Here is a 20,156-nt window from a genome sequence, read left to right as displayed (position 1 = left end):
TCACTTTATCGCCCTTGGTAGAGTGTCATGGCGTCACAGCTCACAGTAATCTCCAACTCCTGGGCTTTGGCGATTCTCTTGCCTCAGCCTCCCGAGTAGCTGGGACTACAGGCGCCCGCCACACCACCAGCTATTTTTTGTTGTTGCAGTTCTGTGGGGCCAGGTTTGAACCCGCCACCCTTGGTATATGGGGCCGGCACACTACTCACTGAGCCACAGACGCCGCCCTAATGAACTATTTCTTTTTTCTATTTTTTTTTTTTTTTTGTAGAGACAGAGTCTCGCTTTATGGCCCTCGGTAGAGTGCCGTGGCCTCACACAGCTCACAGCAACCTCCAACTCCTGGGCTTAGGCGATTCTCTTGCCTCAGCCTCCCAAGTAGCTGGGACTACAGGCGCCCGCCACAACGCCCAGCTACCTAATGAACTATTTCATAGAGCACTTTTAGGTTTGCAAAAAAAATCGAACAAAAGCTACAGATTAATTCCAAATATTCCTTATATATATTTAAAAAAAAAAGTACAGCGAGTTTCCAATACTCCTTCTCCCTCCCCCTAGCCAGTTTCCCCTATAATTCACATCTTGCATTATTGTGGTACATTTGTTACAATTAATAAACCAACGTTGATGTGTTATTAACTAAAGTCCATAGTCTAGAAATTCATTCTCTATATTGGACAGTTCTATGCTTTTGCCAAATGCGTAAAGTCAGGTATCTGCCATTATTGTATCATGCAGAATAGCACCACTGTTCTAATTATTCTCCAGGTTTCACCTATTCATTCCTCCTTCCCTCCCTCTCCAACCTTATAGTTTTGCCTTTTCCAGAACTTCACACAGTTGAAATCATGGTATAGCCTTTTCAGCCTGCCTTATTTCCCTTAGTACTATATGCACACACTTAATGGTCCTCCACCTCTTCTCATGGCTTAACAGCTCATTTCTACTTATCAATAAATAATATTGCATTAGATGGCTATGCCACAGTTTATTCATTCACCTGTTACAGAATATCTTGGTTGCTTCCAATAATGAATACAACTTCTATAAACACCCACGTGCAAGTTTTGTGTGGACAGAAGTTTGGGACTCCTTTGGGTAAATATGTAACAGTGCAATGGCCATATAGTAAGACCATGTTTAGGTTTGTAAGAAAATGGCGGAACTGTCTCCCAAAGTAGATGTGCAATTTGGCTGGGTGCGGTGGCTCATGCTTGTAACCCTAGCACTCTGGGAGGCTGAGGCAGAAGGATTGCTTGATCTCAAAAGTTTGAAACCAGCTTGAGTAAGAGCAAGACCCAGTCTCTCCTAAAAATAGAAAAATTAGCCAGGTGTTGTGGCAGGCACCTCAAATCCCAGCTGCTTGACATTCCGCCCAGCAATGAATGAGAGTTCTTGTTATTTCATGTCCTTGCCAACATTTTATATTGTCCATGTCTTGGATTTTATCCATTCTAATATGTGTAGAGTAGTATCTCACTGTGGTGGGTTTTTTGTATGTCTGTTTTTTCTTTTCTTTTCTTTTTCTTTTTTTTTTTTTTTTGAGATAGTCTCACTACATGGCCCTCAGTAGAGTTTTGTTGTTGTCGTTGCAGTTGTTGTTGTTTAGCTGGCCCAGGCCAGGTTTAAATCCTCCAGCCCCTGTGTATGTGGCCGGCGCCCTAGCCGCTGAGCTACAGGCCGTGAGCCTCATTGTGGTTTTAATTTGTAATTCCTTAATGATATTTGATATTGAGCATCTTTTCTTTTTTTTGTTTTTTTTGTTGAGGCAGGGTCCCACCCTATGCCCCTGAGCAGAGTGCAGTGGGCGTGGTAGCTCACCACGAGCTCAGACTCGGACGGGCACCGGGCACCGGGCACCGGAAGCCGCTGGGATTACAGGCGCTCGCCGAGGCGCCCGGCTGGGTTTTTCCATTTTTTTCATGAGTCGGGGTCTCACTGTTGCTCAGGCGAGTCTCCAACTCCTGAGCTCAAGCGATTCTCCCTCCTCAGCCTCCCACAGTGCTGGGATTACAGGCGTGAGCCACCACGCCCGGCTTTTTTTTTTTTTTTGTAGAGACAGAGTCTCACTTTATCGCCCTCGGTAGAGTGCCGTGGCCTCACACAGCTCACAGCAACCTCCAACTCCTGGGCTTAAGCGATTCTCCTGCCTCAGCCTCCCGAGTAGCTGGGACTACAGGCGCCCACCACAATGCCCGGCTATTTTTTGGTTGCAGTACAGCCGGGGCGGGGTTTGAACCCGCCACCCTCCGTATATGGGGCCGGCGCCTTACCAACTAAGCCAGAGGCGCCGCCCTGAGCATCTTTTCATATACTTATTTAGCATCTGTAAATCTTCTCTGGTGAAACCTATGTTCGGCACTTTTGCCTGGTTTTTAATAGAGTATAAAAAGTATACTTTAGAGTATAAATTTTTACAGCCTTTTGTAAGTATAATTTAGCTACAAATCCAGTAATTCCGCTTCTCAGAGCAGCCTGTGTGTTGAGAAGTACAAGGAGTTTTAGAAACAAACTAATCTTGTTTTCAAATTCCCATCCAACTAATACCAAAAAAGCTTTCATGATTAAAAGAAGAGGCCCATGAACTCAAGGTGGGAAGTGCGTCAAATCTCCAATCTATACCGATTTGAAACTAGTGAATTAACAACTACATGCTCACATGAGAGGAAAAACTAAATTAAATTAAAATAAGAGGAAGGGAGGAAGCAGTTGCGTAAGTTCCCACCCAATGTACATTGCACAGGTATATGGCACACTTCTTGGTTGAAGGACATAACTACAACTTGGACTTTAACCTTACAAAAGCAACTTATGCAAGCTAATCATATGTGCCCCCATATTTACCAGAAATTTAAAATAAAAATCTCCAATCTAGAATCTTTTATTCCCTATGTGCATTGATTCTATAGATTCACAGCCCATACACTCCTCTTTAAGATTTCCACATCACCAAGTAAAAACCAAAGGAGTATTTCTCCATAGGTAGAGGTGGTGTGAGAACAAAGCGATGAGACATGAATTTTTCCATCCAGCATAATCACCTTGGAAAACAAACCACATAGGCTCGGCGCCCATAGCTCAGTGGTTAGGGCACTGGCCACATGCATAGGGGCTAGTCGGTTTGAACCCAACCAAAGCCTGCTAAACAACAACAATAACAAAAAAATAGCCAGGCATTGTAGGGAGTGCCTGTAGTCCCAGCTACTTGGGAGGCCGAGGCAAGAGAATCACTTAACCCCAAGAGTTTGAGATTGCTGTGAGCAACTTTGTCTACTGAGGGTGACAAAGTGAGACTCTGTCTCAAAAAAAAATAAGCACATAGTCCTTTGCTTACCCAAGTTTAGATGTCAGTTGGGAATAACCTCCAAAGTCAGATTCTGAGCCATACAGGGAAAAAAGTCTTGTTATATTACTGTCACACATTTTAGGTCAAAAATGGTATTACCTAAGGTGGTCACTCTCTAATGACCAAGCCTTGGCTTCTAACACCTTTGTATCATCAAAGGATTTCAACACTTTACCATCAGAGACATTAAAAAGAATGTGCTGCAGTCTCTAGAGTTGTTTTGTCCTGTTTTGTTTTTATCTTTCCAAAAGAGAATATTCAGACAAGCAGAGGCATGACTAGACTCATTCCTCCTACTCAAAAATCCTGAAGACAACTGTCTGCTGAGAACAGGATGTGGATGACTATGACGCTGTCCCAGAGAACTGCTGAGGAGCACATGTGCAGACAAGGGAAAATCAGAGGGAGGAAGAGGAAGACAGATTTGGTGTAGAAACCAGATACAAAAATTTAAGAATAGCTCTACAAGGATAACCGGATTAGTCAGGCACCTCTTTCTCCTCAAATGACCCTGAGGTTGTGTATCAGGAGGGGCAGCACGGAGCCCACAGTGAGTCTGAGGATGCCCCCTGGTGGCCAGAAACAGAATGGCCACCAGACAGGCAAAGAGAAAAAAGACACAGCAGAAATGTCCCTGGACAAATCTTTCAAGTGTGAACCCAGGCAGGACATGGTGATGAACACGCAGAGGAAAATGCACTGCTGAGGAAACAGTAATGAATCTTGAGGATGGTGAGCTCCCTTCCCTTTCTGGACCTATCGATGATGCTATGAATCTACTATAAAAATAATAGAAGTGGGCTCAGCACCTGTAGCTCAGCAGCTAGGGCTCCAGCCACATACACCGGGGTTGGCGGGTTAGAACCCAGCCCAGGCCTGCCAAACAACAATGACAACACAACAACAACAAAAATAGCCAGGCATTGTGGTGGGCACCTGTAGTCACAGCTACTTGGGAACCTGAGGCAAGAGAATCACTTAAGCCCAAGAGTTTGAGGTTGCTGTGAGCTGTGATGCCATGGCACTCTACCCAGGGTGACAACTTGAGACTCTGTCTCAAAAAAAAAAAAAACAACAAGAAGAAAAAACAAAGTGAGACTCTTGTCTCCAAAAAAATTTTTTAAAAAGGTTGAATGAGGTCATAAGCATGATTTCCTCATCTGATAGGATTAGTGTCCTTCTAAGAAGAGAGAGATGGGAGCTCTCTGACCCAGTGCAAGTACAAAGGAAAGTCCATGTAAGGAGACAGCAAAGCCAGGAAAAGAGGCCACCAGAAACCAACTCTGCTGGCACCTTGATCTTGGACTTCTACTGTCCAGAACTGTGAGAAAATAAATGTCTCTTGTTGAAGCCACTCAGTCTATGATATTTAGTCATGGCAGTCGGAACTGACTAATACACTCTCCCTACCACTCAAGTGGTCATTCTTATTCTGAATATCTTAACCTTTTTTAATATGAGAATCATTTTTTCCCTACATACATATTGTTACTTGTTTTTGAGACTAACAAAAATTGTATGATACTGTATATAGTCTTTAGGGATCTGCTATTTTTCACTTAATGTGGAGTCTATTCTGTTTAGGTTTTGTTTTGTTGTTGAATTTTTAAAATTTGAAATAAACCTTTAAGCAGTTTTCAGAGGTAGATCGAACCTGATATGCACCGTGGATGTATAACAATACTCTCCAACAATAAAATCATGCAGCTGAGAGTGCCAAACAGGATAGAAAAAAAGCTTCTCCCACCAAGGCCCCAGCAGTCCTCAAGCTTTGGCTCCCATCTGCCACACCTACCCATCCAACCCCAGCAGCTCCTCCAGAAGGCTCCACTCTGCAAAACTTGGACTTGGATGCTGGGAAGTGTTCTCTCTGATGGGTCCACTGGGAACTTTGTAAATCAAGTATGTGCCTCTGACCCTGAGGGATGGAAGTGTGTTTTAGTAGCCTCAGTTGTGTGTGTGCTTGTGTGCGTATAAGCACCACGTGTGTGCGAGTATGGAAGGTTGCATATTTGGAAATAGGGTTTGCGTGTGTGGATGGATGGAGTGTATGTGTATGCATTGCCCTTGATGCTCCAGTTCAGTAAAGATTTCATCACACAGCAGTGCTAGGCTCCTTCTGCATTGGCCTGAAGGGGGAACTGTGCCCCTAGGTGAGCCCCGCAGGCGTAAGCGGCCCCACCATCACTTGCGGCTGCTACTATTGCTGCCTCTTACATTTCTGAAAGCAAGCACCCACCTCCTTGCTCTCCTTCCTGGCCAGGGTCCTGTTGGCACTCTCCCACTGGCCACAGCCTCCCTTCCTCCTCTTCTGCCCCTCAGGACATGTCAGCCTGCACACTGTGCACTTCCAGGTCTCCTTGGTGTCAGAGCAGGCAGTGAGGTCCCTTCTGGGAGTCTGGAATCCCCTGAATGTCAGCTCCTCAGACTCCCTCCAGAAACCACAAAGCCACTGCTTCTTGGAAAAAGGTCCCTACATTTCACAATGAGTAGGACGGCTGCACTCCACAGTGCCATTGGCAACTGAGGAGCCCTCAAGACAGGACAGATGGCAGCACCCCATGTGCAAGACAAGCCCTCCTTACACTTGATGCAGAAGTCGTGGTGGAAGCAAGGCTAGGATGCTCAATCTTGCGTTTTACACACTCGTTCACATCAGGGTTACAGGCATCTCAGTATCCAGGTGGGCAGGAGGGCACACAGAAGCCCACTTGGGGAGAGGTATTATTCCTCTCTAGCAGGATGAACAGCCAGAGTGAGCTCTCGAGGCAGCCATTGACCTCTGAACAAAGCCTACAGCCTTTGGCACAGGGCTGGCTCCCCTTGGCACTGACTGGAAGGATGGAGCCAGGGTAAGAAAGCAGCTGGAGAAGAGACCTCAACTTTCCAGACTCCAGCAAAGATGAGATAAGAGTAGACTAGAGTTTTCTTCCAGCCAAGGAATGTGTTTTTCAAAAAGCAAAGGCCAGGTTCAGTGCCCACAGCACAGTGGCTATGGCGCCAGCCACATACACCAAGGCTGGTGGGTTCGAACCCAGCCTGGGCCAGCTAAACAACAATGACAACTGTAACAAAAAATAGCCAGATGTTGTGGCTGGTCCCAGAGCAATAGTCCCATCTACTTGGGAGGCTGAGTCATGAGAATCGTTTAAGCTCAAGCATTGGAGGTTGCTGTGAGCTGTGATGACATAGCACTCTACGGAGGGAGACAGTGAGACTCTGTCTCAAAAAAAAAGCACAGGCCAGGCTGTCAACATGTTTTAAGAAACATACATATTGCTGCATATAGCTATAATTCATTGTCATGTACTCACATATAGATCAGACCACATATGATGCATTCTTCCACCTGTTGCAGTAGTCCTACTCGATGTAAATGGGTGATTTCTAGTGTTTGCCTTGATGAAAGATACCCTGTCCCCAGGAAAAATGGAAAAATTGGCTCACTGCATAGCTCAGTGGTTAGGGCACTGGCCACATACACTGAGGCTGGCAGGTTTGCACCCAGCCTGGGCCCACTAAACAACAATGACAACTGCAACAATAAAAAAAATAGCTGGACATTGTGGCCTGTGTGCCTATAGTCCCAGCTACTTGGGAGGCTGAAGCAAGAGAATTGCTTAAGCCTAAGAGTTGGAAGTTGCTGTCAGCTGTGACACCACAGCACTCTACTAAGGGCAACATAGTGAGACTGTGTCTCAAAAAATAAAAAAATAAAAATAAAAGGCTTGACTCCATAGCTCAGTGAGCAGGGCACCAGCCACATACACTGAGGCTGGCAGATTCGAGCCTGGCCCAGGCCTACTAAACAACAATGACAACTGCAACAAAAGTGTAGCCAGGCATTGTGGGCGCCTATAGTCCCAGCTTCTCAGGAGGCTGAGGCAAGAGGACTGCTTGAGCACAAGAGTTGGAGGTTGCTGAGAGATATGATGCCATGGCACTCTACTGAGGGCAATATAGTGAGACTCTGTCTTAAAAATAAATAAACAAACAAATAAATAAATAAATAAAAATAAAAATAGAGAAATTATCTAGGCATTGTGGCAGACAATTTTATGCCAGCTGTTTGGGAGACTGAGACAGGAGGATCACTTGAACCCAGGACTTTGAAGTTGCAGTGATCTAGGCTGATGCCATGGCACTCTAGCCTAGGCAACAGAGTGTTCCACCATGCCTGGCTAACTTTTCTATTTTTTGTAGAGACCAGGTCTCACTCTTGCTCAGACTGGTCTCAAACTCCTGGCCTCAAGCAATCCTCCCACCCAGGCCTCCCTCCTGGTCCTGAAGTACATTCTTTAGAATTATTTTAGTATTGGTGTAAAACTGTTATGTTTTCATTTATGTCTGGTAGTATCTTTACATCATTCTTTATTTTGAACTTTAGTTTATATAAGGTATACAATACTAGATTGACTGTTACTATCTTTCGGTACAGTAAGACTATTATTCCATTGTTTTCTGGCTTCTTTTGTCATCACTGAGAAGTCATCTGTCAGCCTAATTACCATTTCTTTATATGTAATCTAACTTTTCATTTGGGCCAGAAAATTCTTTGCTATGTGGAGCTGTCTGGTGCCATTGTAGGCTGTTTAGCAGGACATCTGGCTTCTACTGACTATTGCCAGTAGAATCTACCATCGCTTCCCAATTGTGAAACAAATAATATTTCCCAGGCAGTGCCCATAGGTCAGTGGGTAGGGCGCCAGTCACATACACCGAGGCTGGTGGGTTTGAACCCGGCCTGGCCCAGCTAAAACAACAATGACAACTGCAACAAAAAAATAGCAGGACGGTGGTGGGCACCTATAGGTGCTACTCGGGAGGCTGAGGCAAGAGAATCGCTTAAGCCCAAGAGTTTGAGGTTGCTGTGAGCTGTGATGCCACAGCACTCTACCCAGGGTGACAGCTTGAGACTCTGTCTCACCAAAAAAAACAAAAAATTTCCAGGCTGGGTGCCCATAGCTCGGTGGTTAGGTCGCTGGCCACGTGCTCTGGGGCTGGTGGGTTTGAACCCAGCTTAGGCCTGCTAAACAAAACAAACAAACAAACATAGCCAGGCATTATGGCAGGCGCCTGTAGTCCCAGATACTTGTGAGGCTAAGGCAAGAGAATGGCTTGAGCCCAAGAGTTTGAGGTTGCTGTGAGCTGTGACGCTACGGCACTCTACCAAGGGTGACAGAGTGAGACTCTGCCTCAAATATATATATATATATTTCTAGACATTGCCAGATATCCCCAAGAGGGCAAAATCACCATTAGTTAAAAATCACATTTTTCCCCTGAGAATTTTAGAGATACATAGGTTTAAAAACAAACCAAAAATAATCATCTTTTTTGTTGCTCCTACATATGCATGTAAACACACACCGCCAACAGTTCCAATGCTCTCCCTGGGTACATTTAGTGATAGTGATACTCTGTACCGGTGTCCCAAAAGGCAAGCTTGCAAGAACCACCACAAAAAAAAAGAAAGAGAGAGAATCACTTTTGAGACAGGCTCACTCTGTTGCCACAGGCTGGAATGCCATGGCCTCAGCCTAGCTCACAGCAACTTCAAACTTCTGGGTTAAAGCAATCCTCCTGCCACAGCCTCCCAAGTAGCTGAGACTACAGGTGTCTGCCACAATGCCCAGCTACTTGTTTTCTATTCTTAGTAGAGACAGGGTCTTGCTGTTGCTCAAGCTGGTCTTGGATTTTTGAGTTCAAGAGATCTACAGGCATGAGCCATCACACCCAGCCTGAAAATAATTTCAATACATTTTATTTAGCATGGGCTTATTAAATATAACATTATCATTTCAGCATATCAAAAAATATTAATAAACTAATTTTTTATTATTAAGTCTTTTTTTTTTTTTTGAAACAAAGTCTTACTCTGTCACCCTTGGTAGAGTGCCATGGCATCATAGCTACAGCAACCTCAAACTTTTGGGCTCAAGTGATTCTCTTGCCTCAGCCTCCCAAGTTGCTGGGATTACAGGCACCCCCCACAATGTCTGGCTATTTTTTTAGAGATGGTATCTCACTTTTGTTCAGGCTGGTCTCAATCCTGTGAGCTCAGGGCAATCCACCTACCTCGAATGCCCAGAGTGCTAGGATTACAGGCATGAGCTGCTGCACCCAGCTTATTATTAAGTCTTCAAAAGCTACTGTGTATTTTGTACTTAAGGCACATCTCACTTTAGACTAGTCCAGTGGTTCTCAACCTTCCTAATACTGCAGCCCTTTAATACAGTTCCTGTGGATTGCGACCCACGGGTTGAGAACCACTAGAAAGAAATTTCCAACAAATTGGGGAACTGGGTTTGGCCAAGCTAAGATGTGGTTCTTTAAAGCTGGAGAAGAGGCAGGAACCTCTCTCCTGGAAGGGTTTTTCGAAAGCAACGGCTTTAGTAGCCATGGTCCCAGATGCCAACATCAGGGCTTCTCAAAACCTCAGAGGCAGCTGCAGAGTTGAGCTGCTGCCCACCATGAGCAGCACCTTCCTTACCTTCCAGTGGCCACTTCCCTGCTTAGTCTCAGCCGAGGTAGCCCCCTGAGAGGAAAGGTTTCTCCACCAGCTGCTACTCCTGGTAGAAAATGATGCTGGCCTAACCTTGCTCATGACCCTGGCACCTTTTCTGCTTACTTTTTCCCTGCATTACCCCACAACCAGAATTCTATCAAATCCTCTGAAAACGAAAAGGCTTTCCATTCATTCTCAGGATAAATCCAGTGTTAACAAGAAACTCTTAGAGAACAGAAGGCCTTACCTTCTTAAACCTAAAATTAACACAACTCTTCCCATCCTCAGACTAACATTTTCCTCAAAGACAGCCTGCATGGGTTTTGGGTATTCAGGCTCCTGATTTCCCAGAATGTACAGAAAGTAAAGTAACAAAGGTGGGCACAGAGGCTGGCACCTGTAGTCCCAGTGACTCAGGAGTCTGAGGCAGAAGGATCACTGGAGTTTAAGTCCAGCCTGCGCAACATACTGGGACTCTAATCTCTTTTCTTTTTTTTTCTTTGTAGAGACAGAGTCTCACTGTACCATCCTCGGGTAGAGTGCCATGACTTCACATGGCTCACAGCAACCTCTAACTCTTGGGCTTACACGATTCTCTTGCCTGAGCATCCCAAGCAGCTGGGACTACAGGCGCCCCCACAACACCCGGCTATTTTTTTTTGTTGTTGCAGTTTGGCCCGGGCTGGGTTTGAACCCGCCATCCTGGGCATATGGGGCCAGCGCCCTACTTACTGAGCCACAGGCACCGCCCCTCTTTTTTTGTTTTCTTTTTGAGACAAAGACTCACTTTGTTGCCTTCAGTAGAGTGCTGGGGTCTCGTAGCTCACATCAACCTCAAACTTTGCCTCAGACTCCCAAGTAACTATAGGTGCCCACCACAATGTCCAGCTATTTTTTTTTTTTTGAGACAGAGCCTCAAACTGTCGCTCTGGGTAGAGTGGCATCACAGCTCACAGCAACCTCCAATTCCTGGACTCAAGCAATCCTCCTGCCTCCACCTCCCAAGTAGCTGGGACTACAGGCACCTGCCACAACACCCGGCTTTTTTTTTTGTTGCAGCCGTAATTGTTGTTTGACGGCCCGGGCTGGATTCGAACCCGCCAGCTCATATGTATGTGGCTGGCGCCTTAGCCACTTGAGACACAGGCACCAAGCCAGTCCAGCTATTTTTTAAAGAGGGGGGTCTCACTCTTGCTCATGCTGGTCTGGAACTCCTGAGCTCCAGCAATCCATACACCTCGGTCTCCCACAGTGCTAGGATTACAGACCTGAGACACTGTGCCTGGCCCAGGATGCTATCTCTTTAAAAACAAACAAACAAACCAACCCATGAATTTATGAGTGACCAGAGAGAAGACAGTGAGAGAAATTACCATCAGAGGTAACTGTTGCTTCAACTCCTAAAGCTAACGGTTGATAGTTACAGGGAAAGGATTTAGCATGTATCATACCTTTGTGGAAGGAATTATGGGTCACCTTCAGCTGGTAGAAGCATGTCGGTTAATAAATACAGAAGAAATCGCAGGACTGGAAAATCATCAAACTCCTAATCCCTGATAATAATTTGTTATTTTAATAAAAAGACTAAACATATTTATAAAAGGGCTTTGGGGGAGATGAAATAAAATTACACATGTAAAGCATTTAACAAGTTGTCTGACACGTAGGAAGGGCTCAAAAATAGTATTCGTCTTCCCTTGGGATCTTCCAAAAGCAGACCCCGAATGACTCTTAGACGGCAAGCTAATCTACTCTTTTTATGGATAAAGCACAGATATACATAGTAAAGAAGAAAGCATAGCATGTAAACTGAAACACAGCGTATCTGTGGTCCTAATTTTTTTTTTTTTTTTTTGAAACAGAGTCTCACTTTGTCACCCTTGGTAGAGTGCAGTGGCATCACAGCTCACAGCAATCTCTAACTCTTGGGCTTTAGCCATTGTCTTGCCTCAGCCTCCCAAGTAGCAGGGACTACAGGAGCCGCCACGACGCCCGGCTATTTTTAGAGACCAGGTCTCGCTCTTTCTGGCTCAAGCTGGTCTCCACCAATTCGTGAGCTCAGGTGATCAGCCTGCCTTGGCCTCCCAGAGTGAGCCATGGCTCCTGGCCAAATCCTGAGTTGTTAAGCAGTTTCCACCATGGGGAAGGAAACCCGGTGGAGAAGTGCACATCGGAGCTATCCACCTGTGGGCGGCACCTGTGCTCAGTGGGTAGGGCGCCAACCCCGGCCAAACTGCAACAAAAAAATAGCCGGGCGTTGTGGCGGGCACCTGTAGTCCCAACTACTTGGGAGGCTGAGGCAAAAGAATCACCTAAGCCCAGGAGTTTGGGGTTGCTGTGAGCTGTGACGATACGCCACTCTGCCCAGGGCGATAGCTTGAGGCTCTGTCTCTAAAAAGAAAAGAACTATCCCATCTGCAGTGAGGGAGCTGAGGCTTTTATTCACTAACTCCTGAGAGGTATTTTTTGGGGGCGCTCCAGGGCCGTGGGAAGGGATTCCTCACCATCTGGCCTGTCACACAAGGGTAGCAACAAGGCTTTCCAGAAGCCAAACCAGGGTCCCCTGGTACCAAATACTTTCATCTTTAATTTTGGTATTTTTTTGGAAACCCAGTCTTCAGGAAATATGGATTAGACGTGAAGACATGTTGCTTGTGACAGTTAAGAAACCAATTAGCGGGTGGCGCCTGTGGCTCAGTGAGTAGGGCGCAGGCCCCATATACCGAGGGTGGCGGGTTCAAACCCAGCCTCGGCCAAACTGCAACAACAAAAGAAAAATAGCAAGGCGTTGTGGTAGGCGCCTGTAGTGCCAGCTGCTCGGGAGGCTGAGGCAAGAGAGTCGCCTAAGCCCAAGAGCTGGAGGTTGCTGTGAGTCCCGTGATGTCATGGCACTCTACTGAGGGTGGTAAAGCAAGACTCTGTCTCTACAACAAAAAAAAAGAAACAAATTAGCTGGAGAAAATATATTATTATAAAGGGAAATTACAAACATATTTCATTTATAAATGAGGATGCAGTACCCTAAATAACATATTAACAATTTGAATTAAAATTATTATTTAAATAATGTACTTTGGTCAAAATTAAATTATTAAAATTAAAAAAATAAAAATAAAAACAAAAATGGGATGATCTAAAAAAAAAAAAAGAAACCAATTAGCTTCTTTTTTTGAGGTGGGGGGACAGAGTCTCAAGCTGTTGCCCTCGGTAGAGTGCTGTGGCATCACAGCTCACAGCAACCTCCAGCTCTTGGGCTTAGGTGATTCTCTTGCCTCAGCCTCCCAAGTAGCTGGGACTACTTGGCGCCCGCCACAACGCCCCGACCATTTTTGTTGTTGTTGTTGTTGCAGTTGTCCTTGTTGTTTTTTAGCTGGCCAGGGCCAAGTTCGAACCCGGCAGCCTCAGTGTATGTGTCTGGTGCCCTATCCACTGAGCTACGGGCATCGCCCCAAAGAGCTTCTTCAATCCAGGTACACCTCTAAGACGGGGACATGTCCCCAAGTGGCTTAATAAAAAGTGCTGCTTTTGTGATTTCTCTTATCAGAAAGTTTCTCCTGGGCAGTGCCTGTGGCTCAGTGAGTAGGGCGCCGGCCCCATATGCCGAGGGTGGCGGGTTCAAACCCAGCCCCGGCCAAACTGCAACAAAAAAATAGCCGGGCGTTGTGGCGTGCGCCTGTAGTCCCAGCTGCTCGGGAGGCTGAGGCAGGAGAATCACGTAAGCCCAAGAGTTAGAGGTTGCTGTAAGCCGTGTGACGCCACGGCACTCAACCCGAGGGTGGTACAGTGAGACTCTGTCTCTACAAAAAAAAAAAAAAAAGAAAGTTTCTCCTAATAGCACTTTCTATTACTTTAAAGAAAAATAGTGTAACAGACAGTGCTGCTGACCACCTGTAGGGCTTGGACTTTCCATCGTGCCCCAGAAGGCTTCTAATTGAAATTAAAATAAGATAGAAATATATAGCAAACATAAACTAAGTACATACCCAATCTAAAATGCTAAATTGTCAATGTTCCTTGGGTGAAATTTGTGCATGAGTTGGGTTTGCTAAGGTTTCTTAAACTACAATGGGAATGTTTATGCACATTTACCAAGAACATTTCATTGAATCTAGAAATTAGAATTAAGAAACCTTAGCAGGGCAGTGCCTGTGGCTCAAAGGAGTAGAGCACTGGCCCCATATGCCAGAGGTGGTGGGTTCAAACCCAGCCCCAACCAACACTACAAAAAAAAAAAGAAAGAAAGAAAAGAAACCTTAGCAAAAGACATGACATTTGGTATATATGAAATTTTGGTAAGTGCATGTGGACCCAAACTGTGTCGGAAATTCTTGAGAAAAAGTCAGGAAGTATGGCAAACACGTTTACATAGAATATCTTCCATTTTCTCCTCCATTCTTTACTTCTCTCCTCCTTGCTCTGCATCCTGGGAGCCGATTCATATAGGTTGTACCAACAAACTTCCTTGTCCTGAAATTTCTTTTTCTTTTTTTTTTTTTTTGTAGAGACAGAGTCTCACTTTATGGCCCTTGGTAGAGTGCCGTGGCCTCACCCAGGTCACAGCAACCTCCAACTCCTGGGCTTAAGCGATTCTCTTGCCTCAGCCTCCCGAGTAGCTGGGACTACAGGCGCCCGCCACAACGCCCGGCTATTTTTTTGTTGCAGTTTGGCCGGGGCTGAGTTTGAACCCGCCACCCTCGGTATATGGGGCCAGCGCCCTACCGACTGAGCCACAGGCGTCGCCCTGAAATTTCTAATTGGTCTCAGCCAATGGAAGGTATCACTAGAGGAGAGTGGCGGGGTTTTTTTGTTTGTTTGTTTTTTTGCAGTTTTTGGCTGGGGCCGGTTTTGAACCCTCCACCTTCAGTATATGGGCCAGTGCCTTACTCCTTTGAGCCACAGGCACCACCCCTATTTTTTTAAAAAATAACTCATTGTGGTTTTATTTACTTTATTTCAGGCAAATGTGGGCACAAACAATTAAGTTCATTGTTTCTTTTATTAATGGAAAAGCAAGTATCTAATGTGCACAATACTAATATGAAACCAGTGGATGAACAACTATACTACATGCCCACACAAGCATTTTTAAATTCCCATAGCTCTTCTGCCGGGTCATGATGGATTGGCTGCATCTTTCCACCAAAGGCTAGAGGCTAGAACTCCTGTCAGATAGCTCAGTCTCTCTCTCTCCCTAGGTTCAGGTAACCGTTTTGTCTCTTTAGTCCTAAGGATGATAACAGATATTGTACCATCTCTTAATTGCTTTTCCTAAACTCTGCCCACAGCTTTGTAAATAGCTCCTACATTAAGCTCTTCCCAAATTCTCCATTTTAAGTGTGCCATCTGTTTCCTGCCAAGACCCTGACTGATACAGTATGTTTGATTAATGGGTATTAGTTCAGACTAGCTGGAGCATGAAGTGTATGTGATTAAACAGTAAAACATCATGTAAGAACCGTAGGCTGAGAACAGATGGTGGAGGGGCTTGTCTTCCAGGCTAGGGAGTCTAATTGGATAATTAGAACCTCAAAAGGTTTTAGACCAGGAGTGACATATTAGTACTTTAAGAAAACTAATTTGGGCCAGGTGCTTAAGCTTGTAATCCCACCATTTTAGGAGGCAGAAATGGAAGGCTCATTTGAACCCAGGAGCTTGAGGTTACAGTGAGGTATGATTGCACCACTGCATTCCAGCTGGGTGACACAGAAAGCTCCTGTCTCAAAAAAAGAAAGAAAGAGGGAAGGAAGGAGGGAAGGAGGGAAGGAAGGAGGGAGGGAGGGAGGGAGGGAGGGAGGGAGGGAGGGAGGGAGGGAGGGAGGGAGGGAGGGAGGGAAGGAAGGAAGGAAGGAAGGAAGGAAGGAAGGAAGGAAGGAAGGAAGGAAGGAAGGAAGGAAGGAAGGAAGGAAGGAAGGACCAATTTGGTAGCTGCATGCAGAATGCTTTAGAAATTAATGGAGGGGGTGGCGCCTGTGGCTCAAGGAGTAGGGCACTGGCCCCTTATGCTGGGAGTGGCAGGTTCAAACCTGGCCCTGGCCAAAAACTGCAAAAAAAAAAAAAAAAAAGAAAGAAAAAAGAAAGAAAGAAAAGTAATGGAGGCTTGATGTCCCTAGCTCAGTGAGTAGGGCACTGGCCTCATACACTGAGGCTGGTGTGTTCGAGCCCAGCTTGGGCCTGCTAAACAACAATGACAACTGCAACCAAAAAAATAGCTGGGTGTTGTGGCAGGCTCCTGTAGTCCCAGCTACTCGGGAGGCTGAGGCAAGAGAATCACTTAGACCAAGAGTTTGATGTTGCTGTGAGCTGTGACGCCACAACATCTACCGAGGACCACATAATGAGACTCTGTCTCAAAAAAATAAATAAATAAATAAATTAGACATGGAGAAATGAGTTCAGAGATGATGATAATTTCTAGCATAGGAAGATAACATTTTGTAACCATCAGATTGGCAAAAATGCAAAAATTTTATAGCACATTGTGTTGATAAGACATGGACAGAACTCTCAGACATTGCTGGGGCATGTGTACACTGATAAACTTCTTTGGAAAGCAGGTTGATAGTATCTATTGATATTATAAATGTTCATAACCTGTTGAACAGCAATTTCATTCCCAGGTAATTAGCCTGCAGATATAATAGCACACATGCTAAATAATTTATGTATAAGGATATTCACTAGCATTTTTCTAATGGCTAAAGATTGGAAACAACCTAAATGTCCATCAGTTAGAGCCGAAGTTTCTAATTAATATTCTAATACAGTAAGAGTGTGGCACATTCCACACTATGCAATGATTAAAGAGAATGAGATGACTCTATACATACTTATATGGAAAGACCTGTAAGTAGTGTTAATGGCAAAGGTACAGAGCAATATATATAGAATGTTTTGATTTAGATCAGGGAAGAAAAAGATATATTGCATGTAAATTTGTAATTGCATAGACCAAAAAGATACAAAAGAAACAGGTAGGGGCTGTGCCTGTGGCTCAAAGGAGTAGGGCCCCGGCCCCATATGCCAGAGGTGGCAGGTTCAAACACAGCCCCAGCCAAAACTGCAAAAAAAAAAAAAGGAAAGAAAGAAAAAGAAACAGGTAAACAGTGCTGTCCAAAGGGAACTGAATGGCAAGGTACAAAAGGAGAAAGATTTATTTTTTACTCTAATCCTTTTATACCTTTGCATGAATGACCTATGTTTTTTTTGGGGGGGGGGGTTGCAGTTTTGGCAGGAGCTGGGCTTGAACATGCCACCCCTGGTATATGTGGCTGGCGCCCTACTCCTTGAGCCACAGGCACCACCCCTGAATGACCTATTTTTTTATTTTTATTTTTATTTTTTTTGGGTTTTGGCCAGGGCTAGGTTTGAACCCGCCACCTCCGGCATATGGGACCAGCACCCTACTCCTTGAGCCACAGGCGCCGCCCTGAATGACCTATTTTTTAAGAAAAAAAAAAATCATCACACTGTCATCGTTGAATCAAACCTCATGCTATCAGTTCTAAAAATTAGATCATGTATACTCTTCTTGGTGAAATAAACACAACTGAGAAGTTTTATCTAAAAAAAAAAAAAAAAAAGTCATTATATTGGGCGGCGCCTGTGGCTCAGTCGGTAGGTTCAAACCCGGCCCCGGCCAAACTGCAACCAAAAAATAGCCAGGCGTTGTGGCGGGCGCCTGTAGTCCCAGCTGCTCGGGAGGCTGAGGCAAGAGAATCGCTTAAGCCCAGGAGTTGGAGGTTGCTGTGAGCTGTGTGAGGCCACGGCACTCTACCGAGGGCCATAAAGTAAGACTCTGTCTCTACAAAAAAAAAAAAAAAAAAAAGTCATTATAATGAGGTATTTGAATGCCTGAACAAAATGTTTAGCTTGCCTACCAGGTGAGTAAATGGTTTTGAATTAATTGTCTTGATTGGTGCTATAGAATGAATATTTGTATCCTCATAAATGGAATTAGTACCTTAATAAAGGACTCCAAAAACTCCTATAAACCCGGAAGGACATAGTCAGAAGGCAGCAGTCCATAAACCATAAAGCAGGCCCTCATCAGACACAGAATCTACCCAAGTTTTGATCTTGGACTTTTCAGCCTCCAGAACTGTTCTCGTTGTTTATAAGCTGCCCAGTTTGTGGTATACTGTGATAGCAGCCTGAACTTAGAAAACTGGTTTTGTTAGCTGCCAAGGTTTAGGGTGAGTATGGTATCTGAAACATTGGGAAGTCTTTCCATAGGAACTTTCCTCTGTGACTACTGCTCATCTGAGTTAGGTATTAGGTAGGGATTTCATCCTTCTAAACTTGTACAATGCACACAAGTGGAAGAGGTAGCTCAGGGGAGGAGAAAATATGCCCCAAGAAAGGAAGAAGCCTGAGAAAGATGGAAATTTTTCAAAACTGAGAGATTGAGGAACATTGCGGAGGTGCTAGTTGAGTGGTCTGTAATTTGTTAGGTGAAGTTGCCAGTCATAGACATAAATCATGAGCTATAGTAAAGTAGAAAAAGGTCTGGAATAGCTGGCATAAGGAATTGCAAGTAAATCATTCAGGAAGGCACGATAGACTTGCTGAGCAGCAAGGAAAGCTCAGCTGAAAATAGCTAGCGTTGATCATGGCTCAAACTGCCATGACTTAGTGGTTTCATCATCTATTATAATACAAACTGCAGGTTTGCAAAGGTCCAAGAGATTTCATTTTTTATTTTTATTTTTGAGACAGAGCCTCAAGCTGTCGCCCTGGGTAGAGTGCTGTGACGTCACAGCTCGCAGCAACCTCCAACTCCTGGGCTTAAGCAATTTTCTTGCCTCAGCCTCCCAAGTAGCTGGGACTACAGGTGCCTGCTACAACACTGGGCTATATTTTGGTTGTAGTTGTCATTGTTTGGCAGGCCCAGGCTAGATTTGAACCCACCAGCTCTGGTGTATGTGGCTGGCGCTTTAGCAGCTTGAACTACAGGTGCCGAGTCAGATTTCATTTTTTAAATGTAATTAATTAACTTTCCTATAAAAACAGTCCATGAATATAAATTGCAAGCCATTAGTGCAAAAAAAAAAAAAAAAAAGGTTTATCCAGAAGTGTACTTGGTGTTAAACTACCTGACTTTAGTATGGTAGTTCAGTATGGCCTGAGGATATTGGTCACTTAGTTACCAGTGTGAATGTATGGTTGAGTATTTCCTCACATGTAGTCTCCTTTTCCTATGAGGATTATTTTTCCTGAACAATTTTTTTCCTCCTTGTAGATGCTAAAAAATTATGAAATTGACCATGATCCTTTTTAAAGCTAGCAACTGAAGGAAAAAAATCTGGATTTACTTTTCATTAAGGCATGACATTTGCTTTTTCTCCTTTGCTATCTTATTACATTTTACATACCCTAGAAGCCACTTTAAATGCCTTTTTGGAACAAGACAATGTGTGAATATTAACATACAAATATTCAATTAACTTAATACTTGAAATAATCTTTTTTGAAACACTCGCACTCTGTTGCTCTGGGTAGAGTGCTGTGGCATCATAGCCCACACCAATCTCAAACGCTTGGGCTCAAGTGATCCTCTTGCCTCAGCCTCCAAAGTAGCTGGGACTACAGGTGCCCACCACAACGCCTGGCTAGTTTTTCTATTTTTAATAGAGATAGGGTCTCACTCTTGCTCAGGCTGGTTTTGAACTCCTGAGCTCAGATGATCCTCCCACCTCAGCCTCCCAGAGTGCTTAGTATTATAGGCATGAGCCACCATGGCCAGACTTGAAAAATTATTAAATAAAAAGCATGTCTGCAGTTACAAGGTCTAAAGACCCCCAAAAAGCATGTCTGCAGTTACAAGGTCTAAAGACCCCCCCAAAAGTTGTAAGTTATCTTACAACTTCCCATTTAAGGACACAGGATGGTAGTTTATACAGTGGAAAGCCAAACTTGTAATCACAGAGAATAGCAGTATCACAGGAAAAATTAAGACTCAGCTGGATATTAGCCATAATTCCTTTTGTAAAAGGACATTTAGCTTAATTATGTCTAAGAATTTAAGAAAAGCCATTTGGTTGGGTGGCACCTGTGGCTCAGTGGGTAGGACGCTGGCCCCATATACTGAGGGTGGCAGGTTCAAACCCAGCCCCGGCCAAATTGTAACAACAACAAAAAAAATAGCCCGGCGTGTGGTGGGCGCCTGTAGTCCCAGCTACTCATGAGGCTGAGGCAAGAGAATCACCTGAGCCCAGGAGTTGGAGGTTGCCGTGAGCTGTGTGATGACAAAGCACTCTACCGAGGGCAATAAAGAGAAACTCTGTCTCTACAAAAAAAAAAAAA

The 20,156-nt window shown here is 44.6% G+C and overlaps 1 pseudogene; it reads right to left on the bottom strand.

Annotated features, from left to right (window-relative positions):
* Positions 1–5,495: 5,495 nt before the first annotated feature.
* Positions 5,496–11,349, bottom strand: LOC128594661 (R-spondin-1-like; annotated as a pseudogene).
* Between the last annotated feature and the right edge of the window lie 8,807 nt (positions 11,350–20,156).

This window comes from Nycticebus coucang, chromosome 9 (assembly GCF_027406575.1).
Source record: "Nycticebus coucang isolate mNycCou1 chromosome 9, mNycCou1.pri, whole genome shotgun sequence".
NCBI lineage: Eukaryota > Metazoa > Chordata > Mammalia > Primates > Lorisidae > Nycticebus > Nycticebus coucang.
This window is presented reverse-complemented; position numbering and strand designations above follow the sequence as displayed.